General features: G+C 37.6%; 1 protein-coding gene across 3 annotated transcripts in view; it reads right to left on the bottom strand.

Moving 5' to 3' along the window:
- Window positions 1–13,536, bottom strand: part of Epb41l4a (erythrocyte membrane protein band 4.1 like 4A) — a 773,501-nt gene that overhangs the window by 82,700 nt on the left and 677,265 nt on the right. For all 3 annotated transcript variants that reach the window (XR_016535219.1, XR_016535218.1, XR_016535226.1), the window contains one exon: window positions 7,053–7,160. The gene's annotated coding sequence lies outside the window, so the exon portion shown is untranslated. The remainder of the gene's footprint in view (window positions 1–7,052; window positions 7,161–13,536) is intronic.

The raw sequence follows: 13,536 nt of genomic DNA, 5'->3' as shown, positions 1-13,536 counted from the left end.
TTACTTGGCTTATAAGGTCAATACTCTATAAATTAATTGAGAGAATTGATTTCTTGTATGCCTTGGGAAATTTAAAGACCAGGGAGCTTTTTTGAAATAACAGTAGAACTTAAAACCACATCTTGAGAGAGACAGCGTAATTGTGTGAAATAAACACGTAGTTATGCTTCCCTTTTCTCCTTGAACTTCTCATTACACATTATTTTCTTCTCCAATCTTCATTTCAAAGGTCCTCAATTCAGCAAGCAATTCAATTGCTCTCGGCTTTAATTTCTGGATTTGTTTTTGCTTTTTCCTATTCTTCTATAAGACCTGGCCTCTGTCAATCCTGAATTTTGCCCCTTTTAGGACTAGAATTTTGGAACCACCAAAATAAATTAAAATTATTAAGATACATTGTCTTCGACCTCAGCTTGGTAGATACATTTTCATGTTATCTAGGCTGTTACTCTTATTCCTGTGGGGAGAAATCAAGAATTCATTTTTCTGAGTTCCTTAATTCAGGCCCTATATCCTTAAATAAGAAAGGAATCCGTCTCTTTCTCTCTCTCAGACTATCTCTCTCTCTCTCTCTCTCTCTCTCTCTCTCTCTCTCTCTCTCTCTCTCTCTCTCACACACACACACACACACACACACACACACACACACACACATACTAGGAATGCAGTCATTTCTTCATTTAATATACCTATGAGGGCAAGTATAAATAAAAATAACCTTAGTATTATTGTTACAAAATAAGGTCCAGTTCTATATTATAATAGCATATTGTTCAGTGATTTAATGCAATGAACTAAACATAACAGGTCTTTTAATTTACCAAAGGTTTTATCTTTGTTTCTTCTTCAAAGAGAAAATGATGACTGCCAAGCAGGCGGGATTTTGTGTAACACAAAGTTGCCATTGACACATAACAGAGTGACAGTTCTCATATAGTAATAACAGTCATTATTTGAATAATATTTGTAAGACATCTTACACAAAACTTCATATATGACAGTTTCCAGAGAGCAGGGTAGAATTTCCTCTTATTTTGTAGGTGAGAAAGTAGAAATATTAGCTGTTCAGTGGCTTCACAGTTAGTTTGTTGTCAGGTCAGACTAGGACAGCCTAACTCAAAACAACAGCTTTTCATTACTGAACTGTAGTCTATTGTTCAGGCATTTTTCTGCTTATATTTTCTTTTTTATTGTTGGGATAATGTATAGAGGGGTTACAGTTACATTTACCAGGTAGTAGATACATCAATTCTCACACATGTTTTTGTTCCCATTTCCTTCCCCCCACCACTTCCCAATCATCTTGTTTTCCCCTTCCCTCTCCTATTTTAAATAAACAAATAAATGTATATGCAATACACAAGGTAACAAAGTCAGATACAGTAACAATATGAGATTAATCAAAGGGCAAAAAAAGAGAAGAGAAATAACATAGTACATTAAGAACCACAATCACACAAGCTAAAGCTCTTGTTTCCATATCCTAGAGCCCCTTTCATTTAGTCTCATCCTATATGCCATTATGTACCTAGGTTTTAAGCTATTGTAAGCTATTCTTTGCTAGGAGAGTCCTAGATGTTTTCACATGCACTAAGTACATTATTAGACTTAGAACATAACATATGAAATAGAAATCATAATATCCATTTTGGAAGCTAAAATTCTGCAACTCAGAGAGGTTAAATAACTTCCTCAAAATTATTTGGCTAGTGAGTGCAAAGCTGGACTCTTGATGCCCGCCCTACCCACAGACTATTCTAGAAATTGGCCTTAAGGTACAGGCCAGCTATGGCTAGAAACAAAAGGAAGCCTCTTTTTCATCATTAAAGTATCAATAATAAAATCTTTCCAAGGTGATCAGTTCTCATAGTTTTAATGATAAATTGTATATAAACCTCTAATAATTAGGAACACTAGATTTTTTACTTCACCATTTATATCTTAATGTGTCATCTGAAATTCCAGATATACCTACATATTTTTCATTTTAACCTCCAATTTCACTACATTTCAGTCTTTAAATCAATTTCTAAAAATGAGGCCCATTAAAAGTATACTTTATATAGTCATATTAAGCTTAGGCTACTTATATTTGTTGTTTTTTTTTGTAATTCACTCCTTTGAAAGAGCATTGTTATAGCATGGAGATGAGAGAAAGGGGGACAGAGACAAAGAAAATACTGCAGAGGTTTGTTTATTTGGCTTCTGTGAGAAAATATTGCTCTCTAGCCCAGGGTGGCCTCACTCAAGATCTGCTTGCTTCAGCCTTTCCAATGGTTGGTTAGAATTTGTGTTATTGCGATCCTCAGATTTCAGCCTCCTGAGTAGCTAGGATTATAGGCATGAGCCACTGCACCCAGCTCAATAAAATATTTTAATGTTAAAAAATTTGTGTTGATCAGTAGAAACCTTGGGCTCTCCTAGCAGAGATTTACAATAGAACAAAACCTAGATACATAAGGCCGTATAGTATGACGCTAAATGAAAGGACCTCCAGGATATAGAAACAAAAGCCATATAATGAGTGATTGTTGTCCTTAATCTATTATGTTATCTCTCATCTCTTTTGCAGTCCCTTGGTTATCTCATATTGTTACCGCATTTCACCTTGTTATCTGATATATTGGATATATGAGTATTTGGTTATTTGAAATTGAATAGGGAAGGAGGGAAAACAAGATGAGGGACTGGGGCAGGAGAGGGAAATGGGGACAAAGACATAAGAAAGGGTATCAATGTATATGAAGTAATGCACCCTCTATCTGGTGAATATAATGTAACTCTTCCATTAATTACAATAAAATATATATGGAAAAATTGTGAGTGATCGCCATCACTCATGAAACAGGATTACTGTGCATAGAGATGGAAGGTACTACTATTCTTTCTTTTGTTATTTAATGTACTATAGATTCCACTTATGCAGACCTGCCTTGCCTTTCTCTCTGTACCCTTACCTTCAAATAACTATAATAAGGGCTCTGGACACATCTCACCTTCATCAAGAAAAGAATAAGAGCAGAGAAGAAAAAGCTTTAGCTACCTTCCTTGGTTAGTAAATATTTAGTTAGGATTCTGTGAAGGCTGGCATCATGTACATTTCAGTTGTACAAATTAGATTCTAAGTTGTGCTCTTAGATATTTGATATATTCACTTTAGACACGACATCTGCAGGTAAGAGCAATAAAAGAAAAGAAAAATACAAAAAGGAGTTGTCTCTAACTTATTTACTTATCTATTTATACAAATTTTTCTATATATGCAAATGTTCAGATGTTTAATCAAGCTGCCAAAAACAAGCAAACATCCAAATAAGATGGTTATGCATGCAAGCACTAGGAACAGTGGTGGGCAATAATAAGGTAGAAATCATTATGTGCCACTCAAAAAGCTTAAAATGGAACAAGTGGCCACTGCAGAAAAATGACAACTGCTCTTCTCTACTAGTTTCATAATGTTTTTAATTTTTTTGATTGTCTTAGAGAAATGTTGAATTAAAGTACTCCCCAGGCCTAGAGAATTATGCTGTCGTTTGCTCACTTATCCAACCTGTTTATGAACAATTACAATGGGCCAGTGGTGGCTGCTGTAGAGGACTTGGGGAGTTTCATGGTAAATAACTAATCCCCTGTTTATCTGGAGATGCTGGGATTTAAAGATGTGTCCCAAGACCAGAAGAATGGGGGAGTATGCAGTTTTGAAGGGCAGATTTCAGGGGACTTAAGAGGAGGAAGAGCATTATAGTTCTGGTTAGTAGCTTGTAGGATGGAATAAGAAAACTATGAAAGCCAGTAGAAAGATGTAAAGAGTATTAGAGAAGAAATAGAGTAAGAAATGAGGAATGAAAAGAGTGAAAAATTCCAAAAGAACTGGAAAGATAGGAAGGGGCCTGGACAAGAAAAGGATTTTAGAAGTGGATCCTACCATCTGCTGGCAATTTCCCAGCAGTGTTTGCCAAATCCTCCTCTGTGTGGGGTGAGATTAGGCTCAAACCTGCCACACATAGACCTCTATAGTCTTATGCGCTATAGAGGCAAGAACAAATCAAACAACATTCCTAGGACTGAAAACTATAACTACTGATGTCAAGAATTCAAATCCAGTGCATAGAGTAAACAAAATGGATTAGGGGATTAATGGCATTGGACAGTTTTAGAACATTCTAACTGAGATCTAGTATGAAGGTGCAAACCTATAATCCCATCTACTCAGGAGTGATTATAGGAAGATGGAGATTTGAGGCCAGCCTGGGTAGAACCACAAGGGTCTATCTGAAAAATAACCAGAGCAAAAAGGGCTCAGGGGGGTGGCATGCTTGCCTATCAAGTAAAGGGAAACAGGAAAGAGAAATATTATAGGGGAAATGCAATTAGTATATCTTTGACCCATATGTCTCTCTTCTTTGGGGGGCCCGTCAGGGGCGCTGTCCCTGAGCTCCTCAGCTCAAGGCTACTGCCCTATCCTCAGATCTTAGCTTCTTGAGTAGGGAATACAGGTGTGAGCCACAGCACCAGACCCCACATGTCTCTTTTTTCTTAACAGAATACATTCCCTAAACCAGTGTCCACCTGCTGTATTTGATACATTTGTTGTTATTCATAATAATGTGGACTTTCTGGCCTACATGTGATTTTTAACATAAATGAATGAAATATGATTGCTTCATAGTTTAGCACATCCTAAGTATACTAAGATATTCAACAAAAAGTAAATGGGTTGCTAGTGTTTCCCAAGAAATAAAGCAGGCAGAGGTGCTTGTCAGCACAATGAGGAAGAAAGTTCACTGGAGAATACCACAGTCTAATGGAGAATCTGGCTGTAGGCACTGCATGGATACAGCATCAGTCACCATGCATTGGATACTGTAGCAGCACAGCCTTCAGGTGAAAAAAAATCATTAAGATAAAGGAACAGTTGAACTCAACCTAGTAGTTTTCCAGGCAGAGAAAGACAGGGTCATTCTAGGCAAAGAAATAAAGGCAAACCAGCCTGAAAGAGCATTATGTGCCTAGGGTGAAAAATCCCATATAATTCCATGTTTTTAGAACATTGGGTACCCATTGGGAGATGAGGTTGCAAAGCAGACTGTCCAGCTTGAGTAGGGCATTAAATGTCATGTTAAGGTATTTGGACCTTATCCTTAAGCTGTGGGAGGCCAATGAAAATTTTTCAAGCAGTTTGTACTGACACAATCAGACTTGTATTTCATAAATGGAACTCTGGCTGCCAGATGTGTAAGGAATTGGCGGGAGAGTCTGGAGTCAGGGAAGCCAGAAGACTATTTCAGAAGACATATTCTTCTAGGATTGTTTTATACCCACTGGCTGGTGACATAAAGATGGTATGCCTTGATATTTCTGCTTTCTTACTAACCTGTATCTATACTAACTAGTTCCCTTTTTGGCCTTTGACTATAGATCCTACTCCCCTTACATAATCCCTGGCTTCTAAGCTCAGTTCCAACTTTCAGTTTCTTCTTTTTATTTTTTACCACAGAATGCATAAACACAGGGAATACATGCCTAGTAAGTGCACAGTATCTGAGCCTATGACTGTAGACTTGTGGAACCTAGGCTTCTGAGCTAAGGGTTCACATTCCATACATTCTGCTCTCTGTGTTAGAAGGACAAAGGACCTGAATGTTGACTACTAATGATTTTATCCATACTTATCCCTTTAAATTTAGCTCTGTCTCCCATATACTATGTCATAGGCTAAACAAATCCGTAATGCTCAGAATTGGGTTGATAAAAGCAACCTAGGTCACCAGAGAATTAGCTAAAAGAACCTACATGGATTCTTATGGTTAGTCCTGACACATTGAAAATTGAATGGCCAGGCTGGATGCCAGTGAATTACAGCTGTAACCCTTGCTACTCAGGAGGCTTAGATCTAAGGATCAATATACAAAACCAGCCTAGGCAGGAAGGTCAGTGAAACTCTTACTTCCAATTACCCACCAAAAAACTGGAAGTGGAGCTGTGGTTCAAGTGATAAAGCACTAGCAAAAATTATTAGGGACAGTGCCCAGGTTCTGAGTTCAAGTCCCAGGACTGGCAAAAATTGGGTGGGCGCTGGTGGCTCATGCCTGTAATTCTAGCTACTAAGGGTGCTAAGTGCTGAGCACCATGGGTCAAAGCCAGCCCAAGCAATAAAGTCTGTGAGACTTTTCTCTACAATTAACCATCAAAAAGCTGGAAGAACACTAGCACAATGATGTTCAGTGCAGCACTATTTACCATAGCAAAGGTATGGAACCTACCCAGATGCCCCTCAGTAGAGGAGTGGATCAACAAGATGTGGTATTTATACACAATGGAATTCTACATGGCTGTCAGAAAGAACAACATCGCCCCATTTGTTAGGAAATGGAAAGAATTAGAAAAAATCATATTAAGTGAACTAAGCCAGACTCAAAGGAACATAGGCTTAATGGTTTCCCTAATTTGTCATAACCAGTAGAAACCTTGGGCTGTCCTAGCAGAGATTTGCAATAGAGCAAAACCTAGATATATAAGGCCATATAGTATGACGCTAAATGAAAGGACTTCCAGGATATAGAAACAAAAAGCCATACAATGAGTGATAGTTATCCTTATTGTAGTATGTTATCTTTCATCTCTTTTACTGTCCCTTGGTTATCTCATATTGTTACAGTATTTTATTTTGTTATCTGATATATTGTATATATGCTTATTTGGTTATTTGAAATAGGATAGGGAAGGGGGAAAAACAAGATAAGGGGTAGGGGTGGGGGAGGGAAATGTGGTCCAAGCCATGAGAAAGGGTATCAATGTAATGCACCTTCTATCTTGTGAATATAATATAATCCTTCTATTAATTACAATAAAAGATGTATAAAAATGCTGGAAGAGCTGTGATTTATGTGACAGAATGCTAGCCTTGAGCACAAAATCTCAGTGACAGCACCCAGGCCCTGAGTTCAAACCCCAGGACATGCCCCACCCCCCACAACACAATAAATTGAATGACCTTAGGTTAAAACTCAAATGAAAACTTAGGTGCTACCAGGACAAAGGGCATCAAATACCTTAGATTAAGATGGATTCCTCAAAAGCAAAGCCACTCAGTGCATCAAGCCCAAGTCCAGTGAAGAATGCAAACCTCACAGTTCCAGTGAAAAACACTGTGGCTATCACTGTTGAATCAAAGCAGAAACAGACATAGTCAGTCATGATGGTCTTGTATAGAGAATTTTAAGAGCCTAGTACATTGGAAGTTTGTTTGAGCCACAAGCCTCCACTACAATACTCAAATCCCAAAGAATGCAAATACATGTTTACTAACAGAGCAGTCTACATCCTTCATTTCTCTTGATCTTTCCTCTCTTTCTGTCCCAAGTTGCTTAAAGATATGCATTTGATTAGAGTTATAATTGAAGTTTCTCTTTTCTCCAATGACTAAATATACTTGTTGGAGTATGCTGGGATATTTCAGGGATAAAAACCCCTCAAATTTGTATGAGTTTGTTGGATACAGTTACCAATCCACCATTCCACTAGTTCTATGAGGGTGTGGATACAAGCGTTCCACTATTACAAGGAGTTGATAAGGTCCACAGTGGGAAATGAAAATTAATGTGACTTTGGACCAATATACTCTTGTTGCTACTTGTACATCTGAAACAACTGCATTTGAAATGGATGTGCTATATATTTTATAAGTGCCAGAAGGATTTGCTTATATAGGAAGAACTTCTAATGGAATATTTAAACTACTAATAAGCTACTTGTCCAGAATATCCAAGGAAAGGTGCAAATACCTTAATAGCTCATGTACAAAACTGCAGGTTTCTCTGCTGATGATGTTGCCTATTGCAAAATCAAAACAGCTTCCCTGAAAGCTTCCATGTGGAAGCACTTCTGTGATTCTGAATTAGTCATTTCCCTGAGAGGGCTACCAGGAACACTTCTTTTGGAAGCAGCTATTGGCTTTCTCCTAAGCCCCTGTTAACACTGAATGCTTTACCCATGGAGGCCTTATAAGTCGGCACCTTGATGATTTCTCTGGCTGTAAGTCAATTAAGACTAAACAACTAATGAGGTGTGAAGGGTAAAACTTGCTGCACTTGTCATACGCAAATGCTATGTTGAAGACCATTGCCAAACTAGCCCCAGTAGGACCTTGACTTTATATGAAGAAATGGCAGCTAAACCTTATTTCCCACTATACTATCTAAAGCAAAGCCAACTCCTCCATTACCATAGCTGATACTCATTTCATGTAAGCCATGTGGTGCTGTGGACAGTTAGGGCAGGTTCCCCAGGCAGTCTCTCCTATGGCAAGGGTCGTAACCAATTATGCCAAGTAAGCGTGGAACATTGGGTTTCTTGTGAGGCTACACTGGAGATACTGTTAATCTGTGACCTGAATGATGTAGATCCCACCTATTTTGTTTTCATGGTTATAAACAACAGTTACAACCCTAGAACTGTAGTTTCTGTGTAAAAACTATGCATTAACTTGCTAACTGCAGCGGTTTCCATCTTAAGAATTCATTAGGGGAAACCTGAGAATGTTTTTCAAAGTATTTTCTAGTCTAGTGTGGTGGTGTTTGCCAGTAATCCAGGTATACAGGAAGCAAAGATAAGACTATCTTAGTCTAAAGTCAACATCCAACAAAAATGTAAGGCCCCCAGATTAGACACATGGTTCAAGAGGTAGAGTAGCTGCCTAACAAGCATGAGATCCTGAGGTCAAACTCCACTACTGGAAGGAAGGAAGAGAGGGAGGAAGGGAGGAAGGAAGGAAGGGAACTTACTACCTATGGACTATCTTGTCCTCAGACTACTTACTATTAATTAAGGATAAGTGACTTATTTATGTGGACCCTTGGGACACTTTTCCCTACTCCTCATAAAATACTTCTCTGACTTCAGCTAAACTGACAGAGTTTAGGGCAGTTTCAATTCACAAGCCATTTGTTAAGGATCATACAGTTGTCCTAGACCTCTTCCTTGCAAGCCACAATGGAATCAGTCCAAATGCTAAGTCATTCCATTGCACCTAGATTAATGCTTCATCCAAGTAATTTAAGGAGAAAACAACTTGCTCTCTATTGCCAACAGTTTATAGGATTTGTAGAGTTAGTTGAATCTGAGATCTTGCAGGCCTCGTTGAGGTCAGTATCACAGAAGAACCCATTGTCTTGTTTAAAATTATTAATTAGATGCTTCATGAGACTTCTAAAAATATTTGGTTCTGATCTCTCTGTGTGATGGTTCAGGTATTAGGATTGGATTATCTGCGAGGCTGTGGATGGTATAGCATGTACACAGGACACGACATAGAGATATGAGGAGGTATCCATGGGAAAAATACTCCTGGATCCCATTTGTTTCTGTGTTCTCGTGACCATAAATACTAGTTCAGACTATCTTTTGGACAAATATTTATATATGTTGATAGAGCAAATATCCTTGAAAAATGGAGATGAATCTTTCTAGAGCAAGGGACAGTCTTATTGCTTTAAAAAAGGTTCAGTTTTCTAGGCTAAGGTTAACACTCCTGTCACACCAAGGCATAGTGTGTGGACTTCTTATCTGCTCTTGTTTGGCCATTGAGGTTTAGGAAAACTACAAATTCCAATAGTCTGTTTATGACTATTATCCTAAGTAATACTCTTTGATCTTCACTCAAATTCTATGTTTTCTGACAGTAGTCATAAAGCTAACTTGTAAAATTACAAATCAAATAAAATTCCAGACCTCCTTCATAGGCCTTAACAGCCACCCAATGACATTTTGTCAGATTCATTTTTAAATGATGTAGCTGTAATTACTTCCCTCATTGGTTCACAATTCTTCCAAAAGTAGAACCACACACTTAGTAGTTGAAAACCCAAAGTATATAATATACAGTAGTACTTTCAAATGAACAATATTTTAACTGCAAGAAGTATAAGGAAAGGCAAGGGAAGTAATATTTGGAAGCAGATACATAAGCTATTTAAGACTATCATAATACATTTTACTTATTTCATCTAATCCTATTAGTCTTCATGGAGTTTTAAAATTTTACGTAGTTGTTGAGTTAAAGGTCCAGTTTGGCCAATTGTCTATGAGATCTTGACAAATTACCTTACACTACTCTGAGTCTCAGATTCTTCATCTTTGAAATGTAAACTAGAGTACAAATAATAAACTGATTTTCTAGATGATTTAATTTTAAGTTTATTCCCCAGTGCTTATTTTCAATAAGTAATAGAAATAATTGGCAGTTAGGATGGGCAATTATTCAGGATTTTTTCCATTTATTTGCCAGAATACCCAGACACACTAGTAAAGATTTCCACAACTGTCTGCTTGTCTTTGCACATGTGTGAAAGCTCCCATTTTAACTGTCCTTGATGGTTTAAATTCCGAGACAGAACCTCCTGTGAATGAAATGTGAGGAAGGAATGTTTGTTGGACAGAAGGTCTTTTCATCTGCTGCTTTTACCAAAAACAACCATCTTTCCTTTGGCCAGCACATTTTACAAACAGGAAAGTTCGTTGATTTCCTATTTAATACATGGCACTTTGCTAAGGTCATGCTGCCCTTGCCATGGCTGGCTTCAGAAGTAACACACCCATTGGCTTAGACTATGATAGGATTATTCCTAAACGTAGCACAGTAGCTGTAGGTAAAGAAATGATGGATTGAAGTCATTCATCTGCCTATTCAGTTAATGCATTTAGGGCCTATTATAGCAAGCCATATTACTAATATTACTAATAAGAGCTTATACCTTCCCACAGTATCTTACAATCTCTTGGGGAAGATAGATGTCTAGTAAACACAATTCAATTGGATGCAAGGTGAAATTGTAAGTGGAGATATGTGATGAGCTCTACTGTTCAGGAGTCTCACAAGCCTTCTCAGAGGAAGGAATGCTTGAGTAGAAACTTGAGAAATTCATAGGTAAAACTAAGTAGTAAAAAAATAAGGAAATTCAAGCAAAAAATCCATATGAAGGGGCTGAGAGTTTAGCCTAGTGGTAGAGTGCTTGCCTAGCATGCACAAAGACCGGTGTTCGATTCCTCAATACCACATACATAGAAAAAAAAAGCTGGAAGTGGTGCTGAGGCTCAAGAGATAGATAAAGCCCAAGGACAGTGCTTAGGCCCTGAATTCAAGCTCCAGAACTGGAAAAAAATGTATATGAAGAGATTGTGTCAAGATAGAGGAGCAATAGGAGGTGAAACGGAGAAGTGGGAGAACAGGAGGGGAGATTAAAAGGTTTTACCTGAGTAGAAGAAGCCAGCAGAGAGGCTAAAGGTAGTGGAAAAGAGGCCATTGTTATATCAAGATACTAGAGAAATGAAAAGATTATGCATATACTGGAAAAAGTCATTAAAATGAGTTTGAAACTAAAAATGGGTCTCCTTCTTCCTCTTAGAAATATACATAAAGAGAAAACATATGCAGAAGACAGTAAACTTATTAGAAAAATTGTGAAAAGCCAACTATTTCAGTATACTGGCACTAGAAGTTCAAGGAAAAGATAAGTTTCATGAAATTCGAGTAGTCAGCAATTTAAATGTTTATTCATTACATAATTTCTTCCTTCCTCCATTTGAAAGAAATCATGATCTAGAAAAATTATCTGTTCAGAAAGTATACAATCTATAGTTCTATGTAACAGTATAAATCTTGAGCCTGCTATCTGTGGTTCATACGTATAATCCTAGGTAATCAGAAGGTTGAGATCTTCAGTTTTATGATACAAATCAGGCATGGGAAAAACTCTGACAGGCTCCATCTCCAGTTAGTCAGCAAAAAGCCAGAATGGAGGCATTGCACAAGTGTAGAGCACCAGCCACAAGCAAACAAGCTTGGCTTGTGTGAGAATCCAAGTTTAAGCCACAGTAATGGCATGAAAACTAAAAATAAAGATCTGACGGGTAATAGGTACTTAATGTATGTTTTGTGGAATTAATAGATTAAGTCCCAAAAGACAAGATGAATTATAATTACAATAGCAAGGGAAATGTATACTTTTCCAGGCTGGGAGGAGTCCCGAATATAGAAACTGATGGGGGTAAGATGCAAAACACATTGGCAAAATCTTGGTGAAAGAAGAGAAGATCAGGAATAGTAATTATACAGCAAAATAAATACAGAAACATTAACCTCATTGTTTCTTTAAGTTTTCTTTGATCTTCAGCAGTAGTACTTCAAAAGTAGTGGATTTATTGTGTTGGGAAGACAAAATATTCAAAAGAAAAGCCAGTGTTAAAGGTAAAAGGTAGGGCCGGGAGTTTGGCCTAGTGGTTAAAGTGCTTGCCTAGCATACACAAAGACCCGGGTTCGATTCCTCAGTACCACATACATAGAAAAAAGCCAGAAGTGGTGCTGAGGCTCAAGCGGTAGAGCTCTAAGCTCGAGAAAACCCAAGGACCGTGCTCAGGCCCTGAGCCGAAGCCCGGGATTGGCAAAAAAAAAAAAAAAAAAAAATCTGAATGGAGAAGACTGAATGACTGAATGTGAATTGTTTCCCAGGATTGCTGGGGCTGTGTCAAAAGAAGCTGGTCTCTTAACAAGGTTTATTCTTTTGATGCATTGAAGGAAAAAATAAGTGAGACATGGTGACTCAAGCCAATAATCCTAGCTCTTCAGGAGGCTGAGATCTGAGGTTTGTAGTTCAAAGCCAGCTCAAGCAGTAAAGTTCATGAGACTAATTAATGAGCAAATAACTAGAAGTGGAAGTGTAGTCCAAGTGGTAGAATGCTGACCTTAAGCAAAAAAGCTCAGAAACATGTCCAAATAAGAGTTCAAAAAGAAAGAGTAATGAAACTGTATCCTGTTGAGTAACACCCAGGAAGCTAAGATCCAGAGGATCATGGTTGAAAACCAGCGTGAGGAGTAAAGCTCGCTAGACTCTACTTCCAAAACAATCAGCAGAAAGCTGGCTAGAGGGGTGGCTAGAGGGGTGGCTCAAGGTAGATGCCAGCCAAGGAAGCAAGAGGTATAAGCTGGTGATCATAAGTTCAAACACTGGCACCACCATTAAAATAATGATTGTTACTAAATGAAATATATTATACATCTTTTAAAATCCCACTTGGTAAGTTCATAGTGCTATTTGAAAAAGAGAAAAATGCTTAATCATAATTCAAGGCAGCTATTATATAGATTCCTTACTTTAAAAGCCAGCTATTTAAAATATAAGAATTTATCCTTTTCCAGTATGAATTTATAGCATCCTAACATCCTTCATTAAACAGGAAACTTATACTTTATAGAGGAATTTTGTAAAGGAGTAACAAAATTGAGTGCTCTTTATATGTTAATCCTTGATCAAATTCTGGATTCAAGCAAAGATGATGATCTGTATTGGAATGATTATGGAAATTGAAATTGTTTGAATGGCAAAAATGATAACATTATATGGATTGCTTTCTGGCCACAGGAAATATATAATTTTCTTCTAAAGGAATCAGGAGGGTCATCCTTAAGCCTTGTGGCCAAACTCTAAAAGGCATATACTGTGCAACATATACTATTTTCCACTGTCACATGAAGTATATAAC

This window comes from Megascapheus bottae, chromosome 4 (assembly GCF_031878675.1).
Source record: "Megascapheus bottae isolate mThoBot1 chromosome 4, mThoBot2.hap1, whole genome shotgun sequence".
NCBI classification, from domain to species: domain Eukaryota; kingdom Metazoa; phylum Chordata; class Mammalia; order Rodentia; family Geomyidae; genus Megascapheus; species Megascapheus bottae.
This window is presented reverse-complemented; position numbering and strand designations above follow the sequence as displayed.